This window comes from Ornithorhynchus anatinus, chromosome 17 (assembly GCF_004115215.2).
Source record: "Ornithorhynchus anatinus isolate Pmale09 chromosome 17, mOrnAna1.pri.v4, whole genome shotgun sequence".
In the NCBI taxonomy this organism is placed as follows: domain Eukaryota; kingdom Metazoa; phylum Chordata; class Mammalia; order Monotremata; family Ornithorhynchidae; genus Ornithorhynchus; species Ornithorhynchus anatinus.
The window spans coordinates 23355829-23369817 of NC_041744.1; the positions used below are offsets into that span (position 1 = coordinate 23355829).

A 13989-nucleotide genomic window follows, 5' to 3' on the forward strand; every position below is an offset into this window, starting at 1 on the left:
AAACAAAGATGATACTTTAAAAAAAAAAAAACCACCCCAACGAAATCGGCTTCTTTTCTGTTCTGCAATAAATTCTCCTTTTCGCCCCATTTCTTTTCCTCTGTGTCAACTCTGGAATTGATTTCCATTATTCACATTATTAAGTGTTTGGGCGGCTACAATAGAGTCGATCGATATGATCCCTGCCCACAAGGTCTGACAAACAGTGAGGGTGTGATAGACATGAAAGTGAAGAAGAGAACCAGCATGGCCTAGCACAGGCTTGGGAGTCACAGGACATGGCTTCTAATCCTTGATCTCCCGCTTGTCTGCTGTTAAACTGGCAGAGAAAAAAAAATCACAAATACATTTCTAAGTTCTCTGTGCTTCAGTTCCTTCATCTGGAAATTGGGCACTACGACTGTGAGCCCCATCCCGGGCAGGGACTGTCCCCCACCTGATGATTTGGGATTAACCTCAGTGTTTAGAACAGCGCTTGGTACATAGGAAGCCCTTGAGAAATACCATAATTATAATTCTTACCTTTATTAAAATAGGGGAAGCGAGGGAGTACACGGATATGTTTAGATAGCATTTTCGTCAACTACCCTGCTGGTAGTAGGACGTAGCTTTCCCATCTTTAACCAGTGGTGTTGGAGCTATTTCCCCCACAGGTCAAGACCCCAAATGAGTTGCCCAACTGCTTTTATGGATAAAATGTGCAATAGTCTCTCTCAAATCTACTGATCCTATAGATGCAGTCTCACCAACGGTGTTACCTCAGAACTGAGAACTCCGTCTGGATCGTGCACCATAAAGCTTTCCAGGAGAAAAGCTAGCGGTCGCCCGGTGAACGTCCAGGTGGAACTAAAGATTATTCTGATGTTCAATCAGAACAACAGAATACGGAAACCATTTTAAATTTTTTCCTGTGTCCCTGGATTCTGAAATCCTCGTGGTGGAACCTTATAAAGAATTTTTTCTTTTCATTAAAAACAGAATCACGGTACAATACTATCCAATGATAGTCACCTAACTTTCCAAGGCTCAATTGTAAAAACAAAACAAAGCAAAAAAAAGTGTTTTTCTTCCATGCTATCAGGAATTGATTTTTGATAGCTATTCTATAGGCCCCCTCCCTAAATTTTGACTGGAGCTAAGAGTACAAGTGGGGATCCTTGAAAATAGAGGGATAAGGCTTCATCAGTAAAGAGCAATTACAGTTTTTGCCCTGATAAATTAGGCTGGTCTAGGCTCAGGAGCCACTCCTGTGACTTGCTGGTGTTGGCAGTAGCAATTGTTTCTCAACTGGTCTATCAGTTTCTGCGCCTCTTGACCAGCTCTGAAGGTGAATGGTTGTGTTTGTCTAAACTGGATTGGGATGTGCTGGGAATGTGTTTGTGGTTGTGTGTTTAGTAGTGTGCAACATGGGAAGAAATTTCCAGGAGTATATGTGAAGATGTGTTGACCAAAGTGGGAGAACAAAGGCCTGTGTTAAGGAGGGTGGGTAACAGGGAGTAGTGATCTATGTATGTGGAGAGGGTTAGGCATGTGTATTGGGGGAAAGATGTGAAAGGGTGCCTTAGAAGCCAGCAGGTACAACATGGATGTGTGTGTGTGTGTGTGTGTGTGGTGTTCTTTTTGTTTCGTTTTATTCTTGGCCCATTAATCTAAGGAAACTGTCCAACCTATGAACAGCACCTTGTAAAGTTTCCGTCTGGATCTGCGGCCCGCCAGGTCTCCGGAAGCTGGCAGGGAAAAGAAAAGTAATAAATAAATTTCTAATTTCTCCTCTAAGGTAGAGGAAAAGGAAGCGGGGTCATGTAGTGTGATAGATGCCCCCTCTTAGAGAAGCAGCGTGGTTTAGTTGAAGGAGCCCGGGCTTGGGAGTCACAGGTTCTGGGTTCCAACTTCTCTGTGCCTCAATTGCCTCATGTGTAAAATGGGGATTAAGACTGTGAGCCCCACTTGGGACAACCTGATGACCTTGTATCTACCCCATCGCTTAGAACAGTGCTTGGCAGTAAGGTAGTAAGCGCCTAACAAATACCATCATTATCATTATGATAGATCATCCCTCTACTTTCCTCATCGAATTGTCACACATTTGGCTGGCTCAAGAATTGCCACCCATCTTCTTGCTGTTAAGCCCTCAGGCAGGGGTGTCACCTTCCTTTCCTTTTGTAAAAGGAGGAGTTTCTTAGTAATACTAATAACAATGTTGGTAGTGGTTAAGCGCTTCCTATGTGCAGAGCCCTGTTCTAAGCGCTGGGGTAGATACAGGGTCATCATCAGGTTGTCCCACGTGAGGCTCCCACTCTAAATGCCCATTTTACAGATGAGGTAACTGAGGCCCAGAGCAGTGAAGTGACTTGCCCACAGTCACACAGCTGCCAAGTGGCAGAGGTGGGATTCGAACCCCTGACCTCTGACTCCCAAGCCTGTGCTCTTCCCACCGAGCTTCTCTAGAGCTGGTCGTCAGCCTGGAATGTATCTGTCTTGATCATTCAGTTGCAGACACTTAGCTCTTTGAAACATAAAGACCCAATCCACAAACAAAGGAAGATCATAACAACGTTTTACTAATTAACTGAGTGTTTTGAGGAAGAAGGCATTTCTTTGACTCTCTGTTAATGGGGCTGGTCAGAGACACCACCAGGCCCCAGAAGATATCCCGAGGCATTGGCCTGCTATTGTGTGGGTTGGGCTGGAGTGAGGAGTACTTCAGGATTGTTTTCAGGCAGTCCCAATTTGGCTCTAGGCGAATTTTACCCTCCCCCTTCCGAGACCCGGAGCGGGCAGAGTGAAAGAGCACGGGTTGGGGAGTCGGGGGTTATGGGTTCGAGTTCCTCGTGGCCGGAGGGAATAGCACGGGCTTGGGAGCCAGAGGTCGTGGGTTCGAATTCCTGCTCCGCCCCTTGGCAGCTGCGTGCCTATGCCTCAGTTACCTCCTCTGTCAAATGGGGATAAGACCGTGAGCCCCCACCTGGAACAACCTGATAAGCTTGTATCTCCCCGATCGCTTAAAACAGTACTTGCCGCATAGTAAGCGCTTAACAAATACCATTATTATCCTGATTGTTAGAGTCACCTGGGAGGAAAAGCGCCTGACTTTGGATGACTTTTCAGTCAGCATTTCGGGCTCCTAGGAGTGAAAGGTAGCCCCGTAATGGTTGAAAGTCCAGCTGGCGTTTTGAAAAGGCAAATCCCGTCCAGTTCCTCAGGGGGAGTGGGTACAGTGCCCGAACTAGTAGTTTTTGGGGTTTCTTTTTTTTTCGTTTCTCTGGAATAAATTCTTCATAGCCCGTTGTTGGGTAAGGAGGGTCTCTATCTGTTGCCGAATGGTACTTTCCAAGGACCTAGTACACTGCACTGCACACAGTGAGCGCTCAATAAATACGATTGAACGAATGCCTTCACGTACTATTAAAAGTTAGTCTTTGTCAACGACTCCCTTTAGTGACAGAGCCCGGTTCCCCCTCCTCCTCCCCCGTCACCTCGGCTCGCCCCTCACGGAAACCTCTCGGGCCGGCTAGTGGGGGGCACGGTGACCCCCTGGGTCAGCCGGAGATGAGGTGGGGGCCCGAGTGACCCAAGGAGTCACCGGGTGGTCAGGGTGGCGCCACAGTGACCCGATGGGCGGAGCCTACGCTGTCCCTCTGACTAGTAATAATAATGTTGGTATTGGTTAAGCGCTTCCTATGTGCCGAGCACTGTTCTAAGCGCGGGGGTGATACAGGGGAATCAGGTTGTCCCACGTGAGGCTCACAGTTAATCCCCATTTTACAGATGAGGGAACTGAGGCACAGACAAGTTCAGTGACTTGCCCACAGTCAGACAGCTGCCAAGTGGCTGAGGCTGGATTCGAACCCATAGCCTCTGACTCCCAAGCCCGGGCTCTTTCCACTGAGCCACGCTGCTTCTCTTGAGTATATTCTCCTGCCCCACAGAGTCCCACAACTGGAAAAAAAAAGAAAGAAAGAAACTCTTTTCCTACCTTTCCTTTGACATCCAATTAATTCTGATGAATTGAATCAAAGATGATACTTCAAAGGAAAAAGAAAAACCCCAAGGAAATGGGCTTTTTTTCTGGCCTGGACTGAGGTCTCTTTTGCCCCATTCCTCTCCCTTCTGTGTCACTCAGGCAATGGGATCTATATACCTTTAAGCCCAAGAGAGGCAGCGTGGCTCAGTGGAAAGAGCACGGGGTTGGGAGATGGAGGACGTGGATTCTAATCCCTGCTGCTCCGCTTGTCTGCTGGGTGACCCTGGGCAAGTCACTTAACTTCTCTGGGCCTCGGTTACCTCATCTGCAAAATGGAGATTAAGACTGTAAACCCCACATGGTCAGACAACCCGATTACCTTCTATCTACCCCAGTTTTAGGAACAGCGATTGCCACATAGGAGGGGCTTAACCAATACCATCAGCCTCATCTTAATTATTATTATTATCCTTCCTGAGTGTTTGCAAGGCTACAGTCCAGTTGATAGATGTGACTCCTAGCCACAAGGACTTGAGAAATAGTTGGGGAGGACAGAGGCGAAAATCAAGTAGAGAAGTTGAAACGCATGGGCTTGGGAGTCAGAGGACGTGGGTTCTAATCCCTGCTCGGCTGCTCGTCCGCTGTGTGACCTTGGTCAAGTCATTTAACTTTTCTCCGCTTCAGTTCCCACATCTGTAACATGGGGATTAGGAACGGAAGCCCCACCTGCGCGGGCGGGGGCAGGGACTACGTGTCCAACCTGAATAGCTGGTATCACCCCAAGCACTTGGACTAGGGCTTGGCCCATGGTAAGCGGGTAACAAATACGTTGAATATACTGCTTGCCGTTATTTGATTCGGGGAAGCGATGGAATGCATGGATGTACTTAGGGGGCATTTTGGCTGCCTAAACTGCTGGCAGTAGGACGTATCTTTCCCACACTTAACCAGTGGCGTTACCCCAATGTCCCCCCAACACGTCAAGGGACCCGAGGAGATGCCCGACTGTGTTTTTCTTGAAAAAAAGTGTGCGATCGTCTCTCTCCCAACTGCGGATCCTCGTAGATGCAGTCTCTCACCATCGGGGTTACCTTAGAACTGAGAGCCCCGTCTGGATCGTGCATCCTAAAGCTTTCCAGGAGAAAAGCAGCATGGCTCAGTGGAAAGAGCCTGGGCTTCGGAGTCAGAGGTCATGGGTTCGACTCCCTGCCGGCTCTGCCACTTGTCAGCTGTGTGACTGTGGGCAAGTCACTTAACTTCTCTGTGCCTCGGTTACCTCATCTGTAAAATGGGGCATTAACTGTGAGCCTCACGTTGGACAACCTGATCACCCTGTATCTACCCAGCGCTTAGAACAGTGCTCTGCACATGGTAAGCGCTTAACAAATACCAACGTTATGATTAAAAGCAAAGCAGTCACCTGGTGAACGCCCAGTAGGCACTAAAGATTATTCTGATGTTTAATCACGCTATCGGAATACCGATGGCTTTTTTGAAATGTTTTCCTGTGTGCCTCTTTTCAGCGTGGCTCAGTGGAAAGAGCCGGGGCTTGGGAGTCAGAGGTCATGGGTTAATAAGGATGGCATTTGTTAAGCGCTTACTATGTGCCAAGCACTGTTCTAAGCGCTGGGGTAGACACAGGGGAATCAGGTTGTCCCACGTGGGGCTCACAGTCTTAATCCCCATTTTACAGATGAGGGAACTGAGGCACAGAGAAGTTAAGTGACTCGCCCACAGTCACACAGCCGACAAGTGGCAGAGCTGGGATTCGAACTCATGAGCCCTGACTCCAAAGCCCGTGCTCTTTCCACTGAGCCACGCTGCTTCTGTATGGGTTCCAATCCCAGCTCTGCCGCTTGCCTTTGGGCAAGTCACTTAACCTCTCTGTGCCCTCAGTTACCTCATCTGTACACTGGGGATTAAAACTGTGAGCCCCAAGTGGGACAACCTCATCACCTTGTATCCCCCAGCGCTTAGAACAGTGCTTTGCACATAGTAAGCGCTTAACAAATACCACCATTTTTTTTTTTCTTGAAATCCTCTGGGTGAATCTGATGATGAATCATTTTCTCTTCATCAGAAGCAGAATTAAAACCTCAAATGTTGCACGGTTCACACGATAGTCACATAAACTTTACTGGGCTCAATCATGTAAAGAAAAATTAGGTATTCTAGGACTTTTTCCGTAATAGTTGTAAGGGACTGAATGTTTTATGGCTACTATACAGATCCTAAACATTCTGAAGGGAGCTAAGAGTACAAGTTAGGATACTGAAAATAGAGGGATAAAGCTCGATGCGTGAATAGCAATTAGTTTTTGCCACAGTAGAGGAGGCGGGTCTAGGCTAGTGCAAAACTCCTGCCTTGTTTTTCTCATCTGCTCTACCAGTTTCCGCTCCTCTTCTTCAGCTCTGAAGGCCAATGGCTGTGTAAGCCGGATTGGGATGTGCTAGGAAGGTGCGGGGGTTTTTGTGTTTAGGAGTGTGCAGCGTCGGTAGCAAGGTACAGGAGGATATCTGAAGAAGTGTTGACCCTAAGGGGAGAAAAAAGGGCTGTGTTTGTGTCTTTTCAATGGCCCATTAATCCAAGGAAGCTGTCCATACTACGAACCATACTTTGGAAGGATTGGGTCTGGATCTGGGGCCCAACCATGCCTCCCGGGAGCTGGCAGGGACAATAAAAAAAACCCAAACCAAACCAAAAGAAACCCTTTTGAGGAAAGGGGCTAAGGGGGTGTGGGGTACCTAGTGCCACAGATCACCCTTCCACTTTCCCCTCAGAACTGTCACTCTTTGGGCTGGCTCAGGAATCCCCACCCATCTGCTTATGGTAAAGCCCTCAGGCAGGGCTGCCACCTTCACTTTCCTTTGGACAAGTCATTAGCCCTGAAGATCTGTCCTGGCTTATCCTACCCAGACACCATCTCTTTGATGAACCAAACAGAGAAGCTGATCCACAGAGGAAGACCATCAGCTGTGAGATGAGTTTTAACAAGTTTTACTGAATGAACAGTGTTTTGGGGAAGAAACAGGTTTTCTTTCCTGGGCACAAGTGTAACATAAGGCAAAGGGGTACCACGACCGTTTCCACAACAATGAGCAAGGATTGCATTTTTATGGCCATTCCATAGGTCCCAAAATTTTGGAAGGAGCTCAGAGTGCAAGTGGGGATACTTGAAAAGACAGGGATAAGGCTTGATGGGTGAAGAGCAATCACAGTTTCTGCCAGAGTAAAGTAGGCCCAGGTGCAACTCCTCGGACCCGCAGGTGGTGGCGCAGCAGCAGCAGCAGCAGCAAGTTGTTCTCGTCTCCTCTGCCGGTTTCTTGCTCCTCTTGGCTAGCTCTGAAGGAGCTGGAAGGGGCAGGGGTGGATCCAGTGGGGGTCAGGGACAACCCCAAGCCCAGAAGACATTCTGAGGCTTGCTTGGGTCGGGACTGGTGGGGGTTGAGGGTGGGGCTGGGTGGTCTGGGCTGGTGGGGGGTTGGGGTGCAGTGGGGCTGGGTGGTCTGCGCTGACGTAGTTCCGGGTCTGGGTCCGGGTCCACGTCCGGGTCCGGGTCCGGTGGCGTGAAGTCAGGAGCGCTTCAGGACTGTTTCTTCCGGCTGCTGAGCGTCCAGGGAGAAGGGTAGGGCTGGCTTGGCTGCAGATCCGTGGTCCCTCGAATGGTGGGGGTGGGCTGTTGAAACAACATTTTTCACTCTTTGTCTTTAGGGAGGAAAGGTTAGGGAGGAGAAATGGAAGGGGCTGGAAAAAAGGAGGGAAGGCAGAGACGGGAAAAGATCATAGGGAAGGGGTCCCCAGCCACACCCCTTCCCTGCTGCTCCCTCCCCCGGCACTGCCACCGTCCCCCCTGCAGTGGGCCTCCCACTGAGGATCAGGGGGCACCTAGTGGCAGTGCTGCAGTGGGATTAGTTGGGCCCCTCCATCCCCACCTCCTCCGGCCTAGTCTGTCAGCACCCTCCTCCCCATCCCCAACCCCCACCGGTCCCCTCTCACCGGGCTGCCCCCGCTACCCCCCTGCTGCAATACAGGGCCGCGGGGACAGCGGCCGTGTCTCCGACGGACGTCGCGGTCGTGCGGGCTGTTTTCTCCTTCTGGGTCCGCGGCACCTTCGCCTCATTTCCGCCCCCCTGGATCTGGGAACGCTTTACCTGGGCAACAAAATCCTACCAGCAGATGTTGCAGAGGAAATGTTAAGGCAGGTGCAGATGCACTGAGCTTCAGGAAAGCAACACTTGCCAGAGCCCAGGGCCACCCTGAGGATATCCCCTGAACCCCCCCCCTTCACGGAAATGAGTACGTTCCTACCTTCCGATCGCGCACTTACCTTCTGCTCCTCCAGGTGGCTTACCAACAGCCAGACAGGCGAGATCCAGCCCAGAGTAGAAGCCCCCCAGATCTGCACAGATTCAAACCTTAAGCACAAAACCTCAATTGTGACAGGCATTTGAAAACCAAGTATATGAAGTCAAAGCGCCTTGAACCTGGGCTGAAGTTTCCCTTGAAGTTTTGGGTGGGTCTATAGTGCTCTAGTCAGTTGGCGCTCAAAAGCCATTCATTGATCGCGATAGAAAAGGCAGAGAAAAAAGGCAGAGATAAACTCCCCGTTTTGGGTCTTCGAATACACGGAATTTTCTCTTTTTTAATCCTAAGATTTCCCATACGTCAACGTCCAAGGGAATGAGTGTGGGGCATTTTATATGTCAACCTTTTTTATATGTCAGTGATTTTAGTATTAAATTTTATTTTAAACTATTTTATTGTATCGTACTGAGCTGATCCTCCTTGCCGTTTTATATTTATTTTGATTTTATTTAGCTATTTTATTGACTTTTTAAAGGCTGCTGTGGTGGATTGCAGGAATCTTTTTGTTGTTTTCTATCTCCTGAATGAGAGAGAAATAACATTCCATTGAACATTGAGTTGGTCAACCAGGATTTAGAGAGGGACAGGGGGTTATCTCGGTTGTGCTTTCGTCATACCAGGTTTGAAATTGTAATCCTGACATAAAAAACACTATAGACTTGTGAAAGGTATTTCCCTCTAGAACTGGACACATTTTCTGCCCGTGGAAAATGAGCCGAAATGGTCCAAATGGAGCAGCTCTAACCGCTCTGAAAACCAGAGGGCTCCCAGGAGATATATCCCAGGTTGCCTACGAGGCCTTTTTTGACTCAAATAGTGTCTTTTCAGGTTTTGAAGGCAGGAGGGCCCTGGAGGAGAGGCCGTCTGACATGAAGTAAAGTTTTTCAGGAATTTGGCATGAGGCAGAAATCCCTCCTCCCCCTCACATTTTCTTTGATCGCCCTCCAGTAGCCTGGACCCGAGGCTCGAGACCGAGCCTCGGGTCCAGAGCGGTTTCCTCTTAACCAGTGGCCGGATTTTCTCCAAACCCAACCGTCGTCCGATTTTCCTTCCTCCTCGGTCGTACGGCGGAAATGGAGCCTTTCTCGAGTCGAGCCGGCTGGCCCTTCAGGGAGAGAGAAAAATACGGTTGCAGTCTTCGTCACGCACCTCCACCTATGTCTAGTACGTAGATTCAGGAGTTTAAAATGAGATTCATTTTCCAAAATCTTTCCCCTTCATAAAGCTTGGGTAATAATACTGTATTTGTTGGTATTTGTTAAGCGCTTAGTATGTGCAGAGCACTGTTCTAAGCGCTGGGGGAGATACAGGGTAATCAGGTTGCCCCACGTGAGGCTCACAGTCTTAATCCCCATTTTACAGATGAGGGAACTGAGGCACAGAGAAGTTAAGTGACTTGCCCACAGTCACACAGCTATGTCTGGACAATGAGGAGAGCCACCAGATTGGGTTCCAGCCCCAATATTTCACCGCACGCACCACACAGGAAAGGGAAAATCCACCAGAACATAGGGAATTCCAAACCGTGGTACGGTACATCACTCCCTCTCATTATGGCACATATAAATAGATGAATACACCTGGTAAGGGCTGCTTACCCATTCCTTTCTCCATCATTTGCACACTCAGACTATCTCGGCTCTTAGGATGCCGGATCTAGAGAAGAGGCAGGAGAGCGGGTACGTGAAAATCTGGTCCCAGAGGAGGCTACAAGCCAAATAGGCTCAGTACAGGGAAAGATGATGGCCAGGTCACTGAGACCGGTGCCCCAGGTAAACCGATCACTTAATCCCAACTCAGAACCAACTCATCTGTGCTCGAGAGCAAGCTGACGGGGAGACCTTCCTAGGTGAATAGCACGGGAAATGGGGCCAACCCCACCCGGACTCCAACTGCAACGTTGACTGGACAAACTAACATTCGTCCCTGGGCCCGAATGATAGTTCAACTGGAGCCGAAACATTGACACAAATGTCTTACGGTTTTAAGGAATTCCAAGTCATGTCTTCATAGCCTCGAGCCCACGCTGAGTGACTGGGCCTCCAGAGCCTCCCCTCCTACCAATCTAAAGAATCACAAAACCCGGCCCTCTCCCATTTTCAGTCCAACATCCTACCTGGTTCCACGGCAAGGAGTGGTTTGGTGACTTTGTCCAAAGTTGAGGTGGCAGAGCAGGCAGAGTGGAAGGATAAAGGGGAAACCCCTTTCAGGGATTAGGGTGGGGTGGGGGGTGGGGAATTAGCATGAAGCTCTTCACCCCATTCCTACCTCTTTGCTCTCTCTCCAACAGCCCAAGCCATAAAGACCAGGCGTGGAGCCTGAAGGGAGCGCGGGAGGGTGCACAGCGAGATTTTGGCATGGAGCCAGTTAGACGGTGTAGGGAATCTCTTCTCTCTGTCTGGCACTCCGGCTAAGTCTATCTCCACTATAAAATAAAAGGCCTTAAAGACCTAAGGTGGAGAAATAAGCAGCAGATTTACTGGCACGTAGCACATGCCTCCTTCTTCATCTCAACTCTCAATGAAGGGGCCGTGAAGGCCAGAGGTGGTGTAATAAGCAGGAGGTTTGTTTGCATGAAGCAAGTTTTACCTTTTTCTTTTGTCTCAAACATTTTCATTTCTCTCCTAATGTAGAGGCTTAGGGGGAGGGCCTGAGGTGGCAAGATCAAGGGGAAAATTTTGCAGAGAGCAAATCTCCCCTTTTCAGTCCAAGTATGTTGTGTTTTCTCTGTCAGAAAGCACAAGGACTTTAAGTTAAGGGTGAGGTTAAAAAAAACCCCAACAACCAGAGGAAATCTGCATCTGGGTCATGTCTCCTTTAACTCCTCAGATGTTCTCTTTACAGGCCTTAAGGGCCATGGGTAGAGAAATAAATGGGATTTTCTTTTGGCATGAAGCGCATTCCTCCTTTTCCACCTCAGATATCGTCTATGCAGGCCTTAAAGAGTTTAGGTGAGAGAAATTCAAACGTGGAGATGTTTTTGCATGAAGCAGATTTCTCCTGTTCTCCCTCAAATATTCCTTTGCAGGCCTTGAAGACCTGAAGTGGAGAAAAGCAGGAGATGTTTTGCATGAAGCAAATTTCTCCTTTCCCAGCTCATATATTTTTTGTCTTCAGGCCTTGAAGACCTTCAGGAGACAAGTGAACGGGATACGTTTTGCATGAAGCAAATTTCTCCTTTTTCACTTCCAATGTTCCCTTCAGAGGCATCAAAGAAAGACCTGCTGTAGTGAAAACTGGAGGTTTTTGGCACGAAGGACACTCCTCCTCCTTCACTAGAAATAATATCCATTCAACCCCCCTTAAAGGGCCTCAAAGGCCCGTGGTGGAGAAACAAAAGGGGGAGAGAGTTTGCATGAAGCAAATGTCTCCCTTTTCATCTCGCGGATTCTCTTCTGAGGCCCTGAAGACCTTAGGTAGAGAAATCAAAGCAGGAGACGGTTTGCATGAAGCAACTTTCTCCTGTTCCACCCCAAACGGTCCTTGTTTGCTCTCAATTAAACAGCCTTGAAGGCTGCAGGTAGGCTTATGTTCAGGAGACGTTTGTGTATGGAGAAAATTTCTCCTTTTCCAGCTCAGATATTTTTTTCTCTCCAGGTCTTGCAGATCTTAGGTGGACCCACTGATGGGGGGAGTTTTTTGCGTAAGGCCAATTTCTCTTTCCCCACTGCAGATGTTCTCTCTTCCGGCCTTGAAGACCGGCGGTTAGAGAAATAACAGCAGAAGATTGTTTGCATGAAGCAAACTTCTCCTTTTTCACCTCAAATCATCTCCAGCCACTCTCGGTATAACAGGCCTTGAACGCCCGAGGTGGACTAAGGCACAGGAGATGTGTCCGTACAAAGCCCTTGGCTCCTTTGCCAATTCACCTATTTTCTCTTCGGGTCTTGAAGACCCTAGGTAGAAAAATGACCACGTGACTTTTTGTAGGCGGCAAACTGCTCCTTCGTCTATGGCATCGATTCTCTTTACAGGTCTTGAAGACCTTAGGTAGACCAATTCAAGCAGGGGACTGTTCACCTGAATTACGTTTCTGCTTTTCCACCGTGTAAACTCTCCCTCAATTCTCAACTAAAGGGCCTTGAAGGCCTTAGGTGGAGTAACAAACAGTAACATTTTTGCCGGAAGCAAAATCTCTCCTCTCCCAGCTCACGTGTACTCTCTCTTTCCAGACCGGGAAAACCAGAGGGAGAGAGATAAGTGGGAGACCTTCCTCCGGGAAGCAAATGACTTCTCGTGCATGTAGTGGATAGTGTCTAGTCACCCTCCATTACAACGCCTTAAAAAGTGAGGGGTGGCATAAAGAAAAGGAGATCTGTCCAAATGAAGTAAAAGTTCTCTTTTTCAACCCCAATAAATACCCTCTTTTCTGGCCCTGAAGACCTGAAGGTCGATGAAATTAAAGCAGGAGATAGTGGACACGAAGCAACTCTCTCTCTTGTTCCAAGAGATTGATTGTCTCCTCATTTCTTGATTCCCAGGCCTTGAAGACCTGAAATGGACTAATGCCCAGGAGCTGTTTCTGCATGAAGCAAATCACTCCTTTTTTTTTTTTTTTAAGACCCCAGATGGCCTTTTCCAGCCCTGAGGTAGAAAAACAGAAGCAGGATGATTGTTTGCATGAAGAAAACATGTCCCTTTTCATCAGAGATGTTCTCTTTTTGGGTCGTGAAGACCTTAAGTAGAGAAATGAAGGCAGGAGGTGGTTTGCATGAAGCCAATTTCTTCCTTTAAGCCTCAAGTATTCTCTTTCCAGGTCTTGAAGACCTTAGGGAGAGAAATAAAAATAGGAGGTGGTTTGCATGAAGCAAATTTCTCCTTGTTCACCTCCAATATTCTCTTTTCAGGTCCCAAAGACCGCAGACAGGCAAATGTAAAGCAGGAGGTGGTTTTCATGAAGCAAATGTTATAAGCTTGCTTTTTAAGCCTCAACTGCTTCCCTCTGAGGCCCTGAAGACCCCAGGGAAATAAAAGCTGCAGATTGTACGTAGGAACCAACTTTCTCCATTTTCACTGCGAATGTTCTCATTTCTGGCCTTGTACAGCTTAGATAAAGAAATCTCAGCAGGAGATTTTTGCATGAAGCGCATTTCTCCTTTTCCCCTCCAGTAGTCTGTTTGGAGGCCCTGAAGACCTTTGACAGAGAAGGAAAAGCTGGGGATGGTTTGTATGAAGCAGGCTCCTCCTTTTGTACCTCAGATAGTCTCTCTCTCTCTCTCATTCTCATTGAAACGGCCTTGAAGGCCTGAGGTGGAGTAATGCACAAGAAGTGTATCTGCATGAAGCAAATTCCTCCTTTGTTCCCTCTGGAACAAGGCCCTGAAGACCGAGGCTAGAGAAACCGTAGCAAGACACTGCACCAAGAAAACTTCTTGTTCAAGCACAAACGTTCTCTTTTCAGGTCTTGAAGACCTTAGGTAGAGATCCAAGAGCAGAAGACTGTTTGCATGAAGCAAATGTCTTCTCAGATACTCTCCATGAAAAGGCCTTAAAGGCCTCAAGTGGAGTAATGAAACAGGAGATATTTCTGCGTGAAGCAAACTTCTCCTTTCTCCCCTCAACTATGCTCTTTCAGGCCCTGAAGACCTTAGGTAGAGAAAGAAAAGGGTTTTTGGGGGGGTTTGCATGAAGCAAATTTCTCCTTTTACCCCCACTGGAAA

General features: G+C 48.2%; 1 protein-coding gene and 1 long non-coding RNA gene across 8 annotated transcripts in view; one reads left to right on the forward strand and one right to left on the reverse strand.

Moving 5' to 3' along the window:
- The window catches only part of ROBO2 (roundabout guidance receptor 2), a 1482214-nt gene that overhangs the window by 437865 nt on the left and 1030360 nt on the right, over positions 1 to 13989 (forward strand). The gene's annotated exons all lie outside the window — the stretch shown is intronic.
- Positions 8744 to 10560, reverse strand: LOC114817811. The gene is made up of 3 exons (XR_003765665.1): positions 10446 to 10560; positions 9928 to 9985; positions 8744 to 9434 (listed from the first exon to the last, which is right to left on the reverse strand). It is a non-coding gene; the product is annotated as an uncharacterized LOC114817811 (long non-coding RNA).